The sequence below is a fragment of the Bactrocera oleae genome, chromosome 2 (genome assembly GCF_042242935.1).
Source record: "Bactrocera oleae isolate idBacOlea1 chromosome 2, idBacOlea1, whole genome shotgun sequence".
NCBI classification, from domain to species: domain Eukaryota; kingdom Metazoa; phylum Arthropoda; class Insecta; order Diptera; family Tephritidae; genus Bactrocera; species Bactrocera oleae.
The window spans coordinates 57,360,414-57,376,489 of NC_091536.1; positions in this window are offsets into that span (position 1 = coordinate 57,360,414).

Here is a 16,076-nt window from a genome sequence, read left to right on the forward strand (position 1 = left end):
ATTTAGAACCCAGTAGCCAGTACATTTTCTTGGTCTTGATTTTAAGCTTATCTCGTTTGGCTTTTATGCGTCGCTGCCATGTAGTCGTCTATTTAAGTACATCGCGAAAAGTAACTGAGTAAATTAAGAAATAGTAAAAAATGTTGTGGGTAGATAACTAGGATAAGTAAAAAAAGAACCAAAATAGACTATGAATGTTATAAATCAATATATATTGACTAAAATAGACTTTTTTTAACTATTTAAACTTTTTACTGGGATTGCAAAACTAAAATAAAATGTTAAAAATTCTACCAAATATGAACTAGAAAGCGCAAAAAGTATCCTGTTAATACTAACCGATTTATTCCGCAGCACTTGCTTCCTTACAGCATACAAAGCAATGTGATTATTTTCACTTTGGCCTTTTGTTATTTTCGTTAACGTTTCGAACAAGATTCTCATTTCGATCAAGATGGTTAGTTTGTTGGTTAGTTGTAAAGGAATGTCTTCTGACCTGGGAGGAGCTTTTGACCACAAGGTCAGACTTAATTTAACTTAAGCCATCATTACTGGCGTTGTGCTTCCTAAGCACTATTCAATACTTCTGTAGATCTGACAAAAAGAATTTCTAAGCTTTCTTTACCCCAACTGTGCAATTTCTTTTAAATTAGAACATTGGTATATCGTATTATCCGGCTGAAGGGAGATGATTCCCAAACGTAATGTTTTTCTGTTTCACCATATTGCTCGCAAACTATGCATTCATCCGATTCTTCTTTCCCGAGTTTAAAGCTGAGATCTTAGGGGTTAAAGACATGCGATAATTCCCCTCTTTGTTAGAAGTAGTCTTTTGGTTAACCTGCCTTAATGGTATTTTAAGACCTAAAGGGTTTTTCCAGCATTCATTATTTCAAGCAACACTCGCAGGAGCTAAACGGCAACTGCTTCAGTAGTTTATTGCGGCACTTCTTCATTTGAGTACTTTATATATTATATAATATATACCTACATCATAACTAAAGCGATATAATAAAAGAGTGAAAGTTCAAAAACTCGTCTTACTTATATGTTGCTAATGGTCTGGATGTGGTAAGCTTTAAAATCGTTTCTCTTCCATCGGTTTTATGCCTCTACAGATTTTGGTTCCCTCACTAGAATCACATATTATTTGCTATATGTTGCTTTTATACCTTAAAATAAGAATAAAAATAAAAAATAGTTCTGAATCTGCTTTTATGTGTACAAAGTACAAAAATTCAACTCAATAAAAATACACACGAATTTTACATATATATAATTTATTAAAAGATACCAATTATGCATTCATGTTCCGTAAAATATTCTCTTACTAACCTTCATATATAGTCTCCACTCATACTTTTGGTATATTGCCTTTGATAACGTCCCTCAAATTCCATTGTATCTTGAGGGAAGCGTTTTGCTTGTCCTAGTTCGAATAAGCTCGCGTATTATCTAGAAATTTAACTAAATGAGAATGTAACATGTGTAGCCCATTCTACGTCCGATGATGGATGTCAGTGATCAGCTCGTCATAATTGTCAGCCGTATGGTTTCCAGGCAAACCACGCACTTCTGCCGAAAAACTGCCCCATGTTCCCTCCAAATTCTCGGCACTGAAACTTCAATGCTCTTTTTTTACCTCGGTACCAGCTTAAGCTTAGCAATAAAAACGTAGCATATTAGATTCTAACTAATATTATCAAACAGTTCATACTTATTATAAAACAAGAAAAAACGTTAACTTCGGTGGCACCGAAGCTATAATACCCTTCACAAATACAAAGGCGCTTTACAAGAACTTGATTTCTAACGTTCAATTAGTATAGCAACTATATGCTATTGTGATCTGATCTGAGCAATTTCTGCGGAGATTGGATGATTGCCCTAAATAATAATCCGTGACAAATTTCACGAAGATACCTCGTCAAATGAAAGAGTTGTATGAAAATACATGCACTTGATTCCGATTGTTCACTTTGTATGGCAGCTATATGCTATAGTGGTCTGATATCGGCCGTTCCGATAAATTAACAGCTTCTTACTGAGAAAATGACAGGTGCAAAATTTCAGATCGATAGCTTAAAAACTGAGGGACTATATATACAGACCAACGGACAACTCAGCTCATCATGCTGATCATTTATGTATATATTTTATAGGGTCTCAGACGTTTCCTTCTGTGTGTTACAAACCTGGAGGAAACAAACTCACCATCCAGAATATATCTGCGAGGGTTACATGACATACATGAATCATGTTTACTTAAATCATACTTTTTCTCACTTCATTTAATAAATTTGCCGCTCTCTTTTGACGGCAACAGCCCGCGAAGACCGACGTTATATAGGCGCGAAGTTCAGAAATGGTCAAATCACTTTAATTGCTGTAAACACATTTATTATCGATTTTCTATCACATATAGATATAAATACTTATATAACTAGAATATATTAAGTAAAGCCCACGTGAAGAACAAAAAAAAAATTGTTGACCTGTGTAATCTTTATCTTATACATATGTATGTAAAACTGTGTATTTGATAAAAAAAAAGATTGCTAGTAAATTGCAAGTATTAGATAAAATCTAAATTTCTGATTATACTATATTTCTGAAATAAAGCACAAAAATGTCAGTAATGCGTCCAACTATTTGCTTTCGCTAGCAATCACTGCTTTGATGAAACAAAGCAAAAATCAATTTAATAAGACAATAAAGCAAGGAGTTGCCACACACAGGAAAAAATGCACACATACATGATATTTCTGCTACTGCTATGTTAAATTGATAATGTACAAAACAAAACCTTTAACAAAATAACAAAAATAACAAAATAGCAACTATGGCAACACTTTCTGCCCCAGAGCGTCAGAAAGAACTAGCAGCAGGTGATAGTGCAACAGCATATGCTCCTTGCATGCTTACAAACTTGCAAATAATACATGCGATGGTACAACAACAACAAAGGTTGCATTGCTCTAGAAGATTAGAAAAATTTCAGTGCAGCCACTGAGTGATGGATGCGATGCTACTGGAAGGACATTCAATCAAAATCAAGCAGAAGCAATAGCAAAACGGACAAAAAACTAATGCTGCAAATAAATTTGATCAGAAAACTGAAAAGTTGTAAATTTACCTGAGGATATGCACACTGGTACATGTGTGGATATGGCAAAGAGCGTAGCGTTGCTGAAAAAAAAAAAAAAGAACAAATGGACGATGGATGAGCAAGCAAAAACACTGTACGCAACAAATAAATACGTGTTGTCGCTTTTGTTGTTTTGCTTATGTAAAATACTTGGATATCGTCAATTTAAAGAAAAGTACATGGAACTTATGTTTTTGTGTGTCAGTGCAAGTATGTGTGCATACAATGAATAAAACGGAATGTATAGAGTGCAATTCTCATTTTCTTCTGTAGTTCATAAGCTTCTCCACGCAACTACAACAGTTTCTTAGTCTTCAGTCTTCAGACTAAAGCGACTCAGTTAATTTATAGGGTGACTTCGTGGGAAACTTAAGGTACCTTGTTCGGGTTTAATCTTATATGTATACTATCGGATATGGCTATTTATGCCTTGATGACCGCGAATGCGTTACTATCTATCGTTTTAGAAACTAAATCGAGAAAAGAGTTGGTAAATAGGAATCAGCAGAGTAAAGAGCATGCACGGAAGATGGTGAGACGCTAAAACATTACATTTGCGAACCAGTTAAGACGGTCCATCTTATTATAAAAAAATTCGTTACGACCAATTCTTAATCAAAATATTTCTTTCAAATAAACTACAATAAAGTACTAGATTGCGCCTCTAGCTAATAATATATGTACATATACTTCATATTCCCTGCCACACTTTGATGTGGCACACGTTTCTACACTGACAAGATAAGAAACAACTCAGATTAAGGTTAGGTAGCATTATAATCGACACTCTCATATTCAATTTCAATATGTTTTATTCATCTAATGCATCATTACTGGTAGCGAGACTTGGCTCTATGAATATAACCTCAAAACTGATCACTAATCTAACGAATGGCGCTTAAGAACTGAGCCGAAACCGAACGAACCAAAATTCGCTAAAGGCGATGAAGGTCATGACAGCGAAGACTTATAACAAGTGTATGGAAAATTGGAATAAGCATTATCATGGTTGTATTTTCTCAAGAGCCTATTTTGAAAACGATAATAAATATTTGTATTAAAGTACTTGAAAATGCATTTTTTTAGTCAGCCCGGATCAATTTTAATCAGTATGCATCCCGTTGTTTTGAAACAAACTCAGGATAGGTAGGTAGGTTCATACAGTATCTTTTATAATAGACTATACATATTAATAAAGTACAATCCGAAATTATTCTTCTCCATCCATCTCTGCGTCCTTTCTCGGCCCATGCTGTTTTTATAGAAAACAAGTTGAAGTAAATTTGCCTAACCTTAAATATTTGGAGTAAAATCGTAATAACTCAAGCATTAACATTCCACCTAAGTCACATACGAGAAAAAGGAAAAAGTTGAAGCAGCAGGAAAATATCTTTAAAAGCCATAATTAATATCTAATGTAAAATAATTATAAATTTGATGAATGATTAATTGGATAATTATCTACTAGTAAGAATTTGATATAAGACAGTCTACTTGATATTGCTAAGGACTGATACTAGGCTAAGTGTTATTATGTAAAGTGCCATGCCATGGATTTTTTGTTTTTTTTTACTTTAGAGCTACAAAATTTCAAAAATGTTTCCATCATAGTGTTAGCAATTAAATAGTCATTTCGCATATCGCATCAATGACATTTTATGGATAAGAGCCTTGAAGAAAAACTGAATGATTAGGAAAAACTACTCACTTGGAAATATTTTGTGAATGTTGTCCCAAATTTTTTACTAAATCATAAATTGGAATATAACAAAGATTTAATAAACGAACTTATTATGTCATAATGTGTAAAGCTTTAATTAATATACACCTTAAAAATACATATGCTAGACTCTCTTTTGGATTTCTTTCCGGCAAATTTGGGTGCTGTGAGTGACGAACAAAGCGAGAGGTTCCATTAGGAAGTTAGCTTAATGGAATGGTTTTGATGTAACAAGAAAACCTGACGTGTCAATCACATATTTTGGCTTCTAATACATTCAAAATGTATTCTAGTACATTCAAAATTTTATCCAAGGATTTATTACCCAGTGTAATTGAAGGTGCGTAATCTTCAACCTCTATATAGAAATGTTTAACGTAAAATTAGACTCGAAATTTGATATTAAGTTTTCTGAACTTTTTTCTCTAAATATCTGCCTGTCAAGCACTTTGTATTCAAAAATATTCCATATGAATTCTTGAATCGATCGATAATCAACTTACATACTATAGATCATTGACTAATTTACCACATATTTTGGCTTAGTTTAGTGCTATGTAAAGGACATCCGGAGGAGGGAAATCACTATATTGGGGATATCATTCATATTGATGTGTTCAAAAAACCCAGTTTACTTAATTTCAGTAAAATATCATAAATATCACATATATACCAATATTTACGGTCAAGAGAAAGAGCTGAACCAATTTTAATTTCCTACAGAGCATATATCCATACTCGTAAATATGTGAATAGATGATTTGCCGATTATACGTTCACCTGCTTGTTAGACAGTGGATTGCAAAGCGAAATTTTCCCTTTCGCTAGCCCACTCACAACAACTGAATGAACTAACGGCAACAAAACACGGAATGTGCTCTCAGATACATATGTGTATATATTATATATGTCGTTATATAAATACCGATTCCTTACAGATATGCGTTTATTCTCATATATTCACTTATTGATATGTGCATTTCTTTAGAGAATTTTCATTTTCCCGGTTAATTTTGCTTTTCGAATAATATCAGGACTTTTCTGTCTTGTAAGTAAGCTTGGAATTATTTATGATTGCAAATGGGCTGTGCCGTCAAAGGTAAACATAAACTGATATGTATTAAAGCTTTATACATGAACATAATACACATATGTATATGTAAGCATTGGTATATTCGCTTCTGATCACAGGTTGTTAGTTGCAGGATAGCTTTGCGACATATCAGGCTTGTATGTGAATGTGTACACAAATTTCTATGTGAATGTGTACACAAAGTATTTTATCTGTTGATCGCTTGATTTCGATACATTATTTTCTAAAATTCTTTATATAATATTTCAAATTTTCTCTTCGCATTTGGTAAATATCAGTGATTTAGTTTCGAGTTTTAGCGATTTTCTCTCAAAGAAACTCAAATATTTGCACATTTTAATTTTTATTCTTTGCTCTAAAGAAGTGGTTTGGATTTTTGCATTACAATAAAATGAAGCAAAGAGTACAGTTAAAGTACTACAAGTTTATCGGTGGTGATAAATGATTACCATAAGCTTATATTGAACTCAAAACTTCTGAATTTTAAGGCCCCTCTTTTTTATACATTTTATTGGAATATTTTTTACTGCATGCCAAAGCTGGTGACTAATAGAAAGAAATTTACTGAATTTCTCAATTTTGCACGACTGAGATTCGAACCTACCATGCATACAATATAATGGTCCTCATACACTTGCCTACGATAACAGCCAAGGTACGTAGCCTCAAGCTAGTAATACGGGAATGAAATTCAGAAATGGAAATGGGATAGGGCTTTTAATTATCCCATATATGATTACTTTATTTTTGATACTTTCGCAAAATGTAGTTACAGAGTATAACAGTTTTGTTCAACTAACGGTTGTTTGTATCACGTGAAACTCATTGAGGTAAATTTTCAACCTCCCCTATGCCGTATATGTGGACCCCCGTTGCGTTTGAACCAATTGTTAAAGCACCTTTGCCACTCTGATTGAATTATCTCCAAAACTTTTTGTTTTGAACGCATCTTAGTTTGTTTTTACGTACGGAAATAAAAAGAAGTCCTTTGATGCCAAGTCATGACCATACGTTGGATGACTCATCAAATCGATTTTTTAAGTGCACAAAAATGCAGATGCTTCAGTCGATGTGTGAGAGCTCGCCATGTCGTGGTGAAGAGTGATCCGTCTTCGGCGGTTGGCTTACCTTTTTTCTTGAAAGACCACTGGTACACAAATGGTTGCGTACCACTCACAATTCACTGTTCTGATGTTTTAGTGGTATAGTTGCAATATGTCCAGTTTTTCAAGAAAAAAAAAACAGGCAAACATTTGCTTGGAAGTGCTTCGTGCGCAAACAACTTTTGTTGGATTTGACTCATCTTGAAACACACATACAGTAGACTGCTGTTAACGTTCGGCCACATACGTCTAAATTCACGATGCATCATCTGTCACGATGTCATAGACATGTTTGGAAGCACTATCGCTCTATGGTATTTTTTTCTTTCGACCAATCGACACGAGCCTTTTTTTGAAGAAATTGTGTGGGATCCAACGTGAACACTTTTTTTACAATCAAATGTTCATGCAATATCGAATATACGTTAGTCCTACTAATGCCTATAGTGGTCTCATTCTCACGATAGGTCACATGACGATCGTGCAATATCCGTTTACGCACAGCACCAATAGTTTCTTGTTGAAATAGATGAAATTGCCATAGCTTCCATATACCTAATTAAAGGATTTTTTAAACTTCCGGTTGATTTTATACTATATATTTTTTTTCTAGACAGGTACAACCTTTTTTTATGTTCTTGTAAAGCTTGGTTTCCGTATGCCAATTAGAGTGTGCTTGGACACTGTTTCTCTGGCATTTTTACCATGAAAAATCTAATCGAACAACAAATTTGCTTGAAATTTTGGGTTTATAATAGAATCACAGCTACAAATCGTTAAAAATGTTTCAGATATTTTTGCAGAGTCGAATTTACCACGAACGCACGTATTTGAGTGAGTAACATCGAAAATTTTAAGGAAACAGTGAGATAGCATGAAACGTGTTAATGAAAAAAAACGTGTTAATAAAATAAAAAAGCCACACAATTTCTTTAATCTATTTCTTTTAACAAACGAAAATCACTCAGCTCATAAAAATACCTTAGCGCCTCCTACAAACAAAGAAAGCAATGAATATAGTCGAAAATTTAAACGTTCTTCCGGCGCAGGTATATCAGCATAATAAAAAAATTTACAACTGGACTCTCCAAAGCCCCGAAATTTTAATTTTAAAGTTCCCGACATTTTCTGAGCATGCCTCGTATAATGATTTTCATCAGTGTGCGAGTTATCTTGAAAAATTTCGTGAAAACATGTTCTCGATTATACTATATTTTAGTAATTAGTAATGCCCAAACGTTAATGCAATCAGCTCAAACCTTCCCCTATTTCGGACTTTCCACCTGACTTTAAAACAGTTATCTGAGTCAAAATGTGTGATATTTTAATGAAGCTAGGAGAACCTGTTTCTTTTTTTACAAAATTAGGTTTAAAGATGAAATGAATGAAATTGGTCTATACATCATATCCCTATTATACTGTTTTCCAATCCGCTGATATTCTTCTCATATACCCAATATATTAAATTATTATGCCTCTTTGTTTGGGCTTATATCACATCTCCCTTTTGAGTTAACTACGTTGATTTTAATATAAATATCTTGGGCACGAAGCAAAATGTAGTAATGAAACTAAGTGAGACTCACTTAGACTCATTACCTAAAATATAATTTATCAATAACACTGGCAAACAAAATTAAAATTTTTTTGTTTTATAAAGTTTTTAACCGTTTCTTATTTATTGTTCGTGGCTGATTTCAAGATTTGAATCAGTTTATTTCTAGCAGCTTTAGCTTTAGTGATACAGGTACTTCTTGAAATATCGTTACACGTCGTACTTTAATTAATTTTTAGGGAAAAATTTACTAAATTTCATAAATGTCGTTAAATGCGTCTGATTCTATAAAAATTCCTATTTGTTATGGGTAGTATGAATGTGATGAATGGCCCTCTAGTGGCCAGAGATCTCATTATATTACCCCCTCGTCATATAAAGTTAGGTCTGATAAAAAAGTTTGTAAAAGCTCTAAGCAAAAATGGGGGATATTTAAATCAGTAAAATATGTCCGAAATTGAGCACAGATTAATTAAAATTTAAATTAAAGATTAAAAATTAAAGCTTTTATTTTTAACGATCCTCAAATCAGGGAATTAATAAAGAACCAAGATTTTTCTGCTGGTATGACAGATAAGGAGAAATCTGCATGGATTGAATCCATTTGGTTTGTGCAAAATTTCTTAAGAAATATAAAGTCTCCAGATTACAGTCAACACATGGAGTAGGTCCTGTGCACTTCCAGAGACTAGAATGTAACATGAGTATCAATATCTTAAGTGAAGAACAAGGAGAACACTTTCATCAGGATACTCGCACTATTCAAGAAAAAAAAAGTTTTTCATATTAAGTAAGAGCAAAATACAATATTTTATAATTCTTAAATTGTAGTATTTTTGGCTAAAAATGTAATATGGCCATATTTCGAACTGGACAAAAATTATTGTAATCCATTCATAATTTCGTAGAATTGCGTACCTAAACTAAACCCGTCTTTACTAATTTTTTTCACACATATATACTCACTAAGTTGTTGTTTCCAACAAAGTAATAATCTTTAAAATTAAAAAAAAATTTAAATTATATTAACATTTGGATGCAAAATATCTGCAACAAGAACTATATTTTCAAGAGAGTCTCTACTGGCAACGGCGTTTCTATTAACTCGAGACCAGTCCAACATCTTAAAAGCAGTAACCGGATATTCACTGGCTTCATTTCAGTTGAGGCAATTACATTATAGTTGGACAATTTGGCATTAAAATAAGGTACCATATGACATGTTATCGTGTAAGAATTGGTTTCATTTCATACGTTAAATATGGACCCCGTCCGCACCAACCATTTTAGTCAACTGCTGAATGCCGACTGATACTGGACAGTCACTGACATTCCGCCCTTCCGTCGTATCGTGATTCGGTCTACTGTTTTGCATCGGTCACTGTGTAGAGGACTTTAAAAAGAGATTTATCACGATATATTAATTGGTCTTTATTTGTATACTGGATTGTGAAAAAATAAGATGGAATTTAAAAGTGTGTTAAATGGGAAGTAGGCTTGGTTGTGATCCGATTTTTTTCGCACTGTAATATAAAAATGTTATAGGTCGAGCAGGCCCCTAGATATGTGATTTCACCTAAAAGTAGGTGGTGCCACGCCAACCGTCCAATTTTGATACGGGCTCCTATAAAACCTACCTGTGCCATCCATGGGGGGTAAAATTTAATATCTCTTACTCATTTAGCTTATCATACTTTTAGTGGTTTTTAATAAAACCGTTATATTGGTAGTGAGCGGGGTTATCCAATTTTACTTATTTTCACGCTATCGTAAGAAGGGTGGAAGATATTTGTTGTATGAAAATTTGGGTAATATAGATTTATTGGTTTGGAAGATATATACATTAAACTTATTAGATGGCGCGGCCACGCCCAATTTTCAAAGATTGACAGGTACCCCTCTTTAATTAGAAGGTTGTGCCAAACTTGATTTCTGTATCTTAATTTACAGCTTAGTTATAGCACTTTATATGTTTTCGATTAATGGCGTGGCAGTGGTCCGATTAGCAGATCTACGAACTCGTCCTTACTTTTTTGTCAAGGAACATGTGTACCAAGTTTCAAGATATTTTAATTTTTACTAAAGTTACAACTTGCACAGACAGACTGACGGACAGAGGGGCATCTGGATTTCAACTCATCTCGTTATCCTGATCATTTATACCTATATACATAACCCTATATCTAACTCGATTATTTTAGCTGATACAATCAACTAAAACAGAAAATTTACATTAAATATTATTGAAATTATCTTTGCAAAAACATGGCATTGCGCAATTGAAAAGGACCCAGCATAAATGCGTGTAACACTCACCTACACAACCAAACACAGACCTGCGTCAGTTGACTAAGGTACCTAAGGACTTAACAAGCTACAACTTGAGGCATAGCACACATAAATCAACGCAGCAGAAAGCCAATTTCAGTTACTAATAAGCATGTAAGCGTGACAATACTTTTAAATAAAATTAATAGATAAAATAATGTACAACAAGTAAGGAAGGGCTAAGTTCGGATGTAACCGAACATTTTATACTCTCGCAAGGTCAAATGGTATACTCGTTTGAGATTTCTTTGTGGATTGACTGATATTTTCGGTAGAAGGTCAACTATAGGCACTGGGGTCCACATATTTAGTACTTAGGGGTTTGAACAGTTTTGGTTCGATTTAGACAATTTTTGGCCGCAAGGTGGCATACTTTAATTGCATTATTCACGCAAAGTTTTACCCCGATATAATCATTTTTACCTGATTTGCTATATGCTGTAGTCCGATTTCGCCCATTTTCGCACTATGACATAGAAACATGAAAAGAACGTTATGCACCGAATTTGGTTGAAATCGGTTGAGCAGATCTCAAGATATGGGTTTTCACCTAAAAGTGGGCTGTGCCACGCCCACTGTCTAATTTTGAACGCGGTTCCTATAAAGTCATCTTATACCATCTCAGAGATAAAATTTAATGTCTCTGGCGTGTTTAGTGCTTGATTTATCGCGCTTTTAGTAGTTTTTAACAGTACCGTTATATGGGGAGTGGGCGGAGTTGCCACCCGATTTCAACTATTTTCACACCGTCCATAGAAGTAAAAACATTTGCTTCCAGTGAATTTTGTTATTATCGCATTAGCGGTTTAGGAGATATGCACATTAAACCTATTAGAGGCGGGACCACGCCCACTTTTAAAAAAAAATTTTAACTGCAGATGCCCCTCCCTAGTGTGGTCCTGTGTACCAAATAACAGTCTTGTATCTTATTGTGGAGCTTAGTTATGGCAAGTTATTTGTTTTTGATTAATGGCGTTTTGTGGGCGTGGCAGTGGTCCGATTACGCCCATCTGCAATACCAACCGTCTCACGGTACCATGAAACATGTCTACCAAGTTTCATAAAGATATCTCAATTTTTACTCAAGTTAGAGCTTGCACGGACGGACGGACAGACGGACAGACGGACGGACGGACAGACAGTCACCCGGATTTCAACTCGTCTCTTCATCCTGATCATTTATATATATATAACCCTATATCTAACTCGATTAGTTTTAGGTGATACAAACAACCGTTAGGTGAACAAAACTATTATACTCTGTAGCAACAGGTTGCGAGAGTATAAAAAGACACGCAAACGAAGACAGCAGAAGTGCAGCAAAAAAGACTCTACTTATAATATATGTTAAGCAGATACAAACGTATTTAACTGCATTGCACGTACACTTATCCGAGCCCTCCTCCATGAAGCATCCACCATATCTATTGAGAAGCAATGGCTGCCAAACACAATTCTCTCTCATATGGTCCTCCGTTTTCACACTTCGCAATCCGCAGCACGGTGTTTTTACTTTCTCTTCCCTTAAACCTGTTAATAGCGGCTTGCAACGGCCACATTTTAATTAATCGTATAGAAGTCAAGAGAGCTTTTTCACGTTGGTGACGCAGAGTCACCAATAACCGTCAAAGTGGCCCAAGAACAAAAGTTGTTATACAACGGTAAACAGTGCAAAGACAGCTAGAAGAAAAAGAAGAAGAAATAAAATACAAGTAAAGTACCCCAAAGGAATATAAATGCGAGAGTAGCACAATGCAGCCCGAAATTCAATATAATACTACATTTGAGCATTTTCCAAAAACTCACCTCTTAGCGTATAGAAAAGTTAAAGTATTGCTGGAAGACATTCGTCTTGGGAAAACTGCAATCCCCACCTGGTTTTTTCTTATTTTATCCGCCAAACAATTCTCGTAAATTTTAAATTAGTCGAAGCCGACAATTGTAGTAACAATATTAAAAATAAATTTACACACGTAAAATATCATAAAAAATCACTTTTGGTGCCGTTGCGAAGATAGACAAGAAAAAACGTTAACTTCGGTTGCACCGAAGCTATAATACCCTTCACAAATACAAAGGCTCCTTATAAGAACTTTATTCCGATCGTTCAATTTGTATGGCAGCTATATGATATAGTGATCCGATCTAACTAATTTCTTCGGAAATTGGATTATTGCCTTAAATAATAATCCATGCCAAATTTCGTGAAGATACCTCGTCAAATAAAAAGTCTCCATACAAGTACTTGATTCCGATTGTTCAGTTTGTATGGCAGCTATATGCAATAGTAGTCCGATATCAGCCGTTCCGGCAAATGAGCAGCTTCTTACTAAGAAAAGGACAGGTGCAAAATTTTAGATCGATAGCTTAAAAACTGAGGGACTAGTTTGTATGTACTATACAGACAGACGGACATGGCTAAATCGACCCAGCTCGACACGCTGTTTATTTATATATGTATATACTTTATAGGGTCTCCGACGGTTCCTTTTGGGTGTTACAAACTTCATGGCAAACTTAATATACCCGGTTCAGGGTATAAAAAACTCCTTTATAAAGCATTTTCGGAGCAAATGTAAATCTTCGTAACAATTAACGTTTAAAATATCTTACGGACAACAAAAGAACACCTCAATGGCCGAAAATTAAAATCGGACCATAACTTATCAAGCCCCCAGATACCGAATATGTGGAGCCGGTTGACTTTTTACTGAAAACTCCAGTTGACTGTTTACCATATATGTATGTTTGGTGGTCAATATGTCAGGCCCCATGATGGAACTCAAGAAACATCCATTTCTTGTAACATTATGTTTTCAAGCCATAATTGAGGAAAACGAGGTACTCATCCTAGCCTCCAATTACCCAATATAAGGATTTTCAAATATAGATTGGTCAATCTGTGAGATATCTTACTAATCTAATGAAATGAAGTAATACTAACATTTAATAAAATCGGGTAATACTACCCGTAGCCTAATTTACCAAATATAAGAATTTCAGACTTCCAATATTTCAATATATTATATATGTTATCTTAGGAACATTAAGTGAACACACAACGCTGGATATACTTTAGTTTAATGCCGAAAATATGTGAAATCGCTCGCCGTACTACTCCAACTCCCAAATGCATTATATGGAGATTTTCCATCCATTTTGACTTTTAATCTAACTTTAAAGCGCTTATGTCGGTCTATATGTGGGATATTTTAATGAAACTAAGAATGGAAAATATTTTTAAAAAATATTGTGGTTTTGCGCTGAATAAAACCAATCTAGACCTTGGTTAGTAATATAAATAATTAAGAAAGGAAGAGCTAAGTTCGGGTGTAGCCGAACATTTCATACTCTTGCAACTAGAAAGGACCAAAGCCGGGGAAATGCCTTCAGGTGTTAGCAAAACATTATATTAAAAAATGTTTCGAAAGAATTCAAGATTAATTATTTGACGAAATCGTGAATGGATTACTATCAAAATTGAATCTTACATTTATAAAAATAGGTCATGAGCTCAATTAGTTTTATAAATATAGTTTACTTCTCGTCAACGAAAATTATATTAAAATCATCCTCAAGTTACACATATCTGACATAAACTTACCCGAAGAGGCTAAATTTAATAGTTGATGATATTGGGAATATGATATTAATACCTAAGTCTAGATCAACTCCAATCATGTCCAACGCTAAACCGTTAATATAATAAGGTTTGTTAGAATAACGGAAATTATTATATGTAGTATAATTATCCGCGGTAAACTAAAGTATATCCAATATTATACGTTCAGTTCATTTTGCAAAGATATCTTACATGTTGAGTGATATATACGGTATAAAATATAAACGGAAGTATGAAAATCTTTTATTCGGTATATGGGAGATAGGTGTAGTGTTGACTCGATTCGAACTATATTTAGCATTACCACATATTATGGACTATCACCAATATATAAGGAATAAAGTCAACCAGATGTTTGAAAATCCTGATATTAGTTAAATGGGGGCTATGGCAAGTTTTCACCCGATTTATACTTTAGCAACCTGTTACTACAGAGTATAAAAGTTTTTTCACCTAACGGTTGTTTGTATCACCTAAAACTAAACGAGTTAGAGGATAATATATATATAAATGATCAGGATAAAGAGACGAGTTAAAATCCGGGTGACTGTCTGTCCGTCCGTCCGTTTGTCCGTCCGTCTGTGCAAGCTGTAACTTGAGTAAAAATTTAGATATCTTTATGAAATTTGGTACACATGTTTCTTGGTAACGTAAGACGGTTGGTATTGCAGATGGGCGTAATCGGACCACTGCCACGCCCACAAAACGCCAATAATCAAAAACATATAAATTGCCATAACTAAGCTCCGCAATAAGATACACGACTGTTATTTGATACACAGGATCACATTAAGGAGGGGCATCTGTAGACAATATTTTTTTTAAAGTGGGCGTGGTCCCGCCCGTAATAGGTTTAATGCATATCTCCTAAATTGCTTAAGCTATAATAACAAATTTCGCTGAGCACAAATGTTTTTAGCACCTCAAATGTTTTTAGCACCTCTGTCGGCGGTCTAAAAAATGGAGTGGGTGAAATCGGATGACATCTCTGCCCACTCCTCATATTACAGTACTGTTAAAATCTACTAAAAGCGCGATAAATCAAGCACTATACACGCCAAAAACATTAAACTGCGTTCAGTAACCGATTTCAATCAAATTTGATACTTATTTCTATGTTGTAGTGCGAAAATGGGCGAAATCGGATTTCCTATATAACACCATTTTAAATTCCATCTGATTCTTTCACTTTCCACTATGCAAATCAGGCAACAATGACTGTATCGGGATAAAGCTTTGCGTGAATAATTCGATTAAAGTATGCCACCTTGTGACTAAAAATTGTCAAAATTGAACCAAAACTGTTCAAGCTCCTAGGTACTGAATATGTGGACCCCAGTGCCTATAGTTGACTTTTACTGAAAATATCGGTCAATGTGTAAGATATATAATTAAAATTAATATAATAAAATAAATAACTGAAACCCTCGATAATTGTATGTCTTTGTGTCAAAAATTGTTTGAATCGGATCAATACTTTCTTAATATGTTGAGAGAGTATAAAATG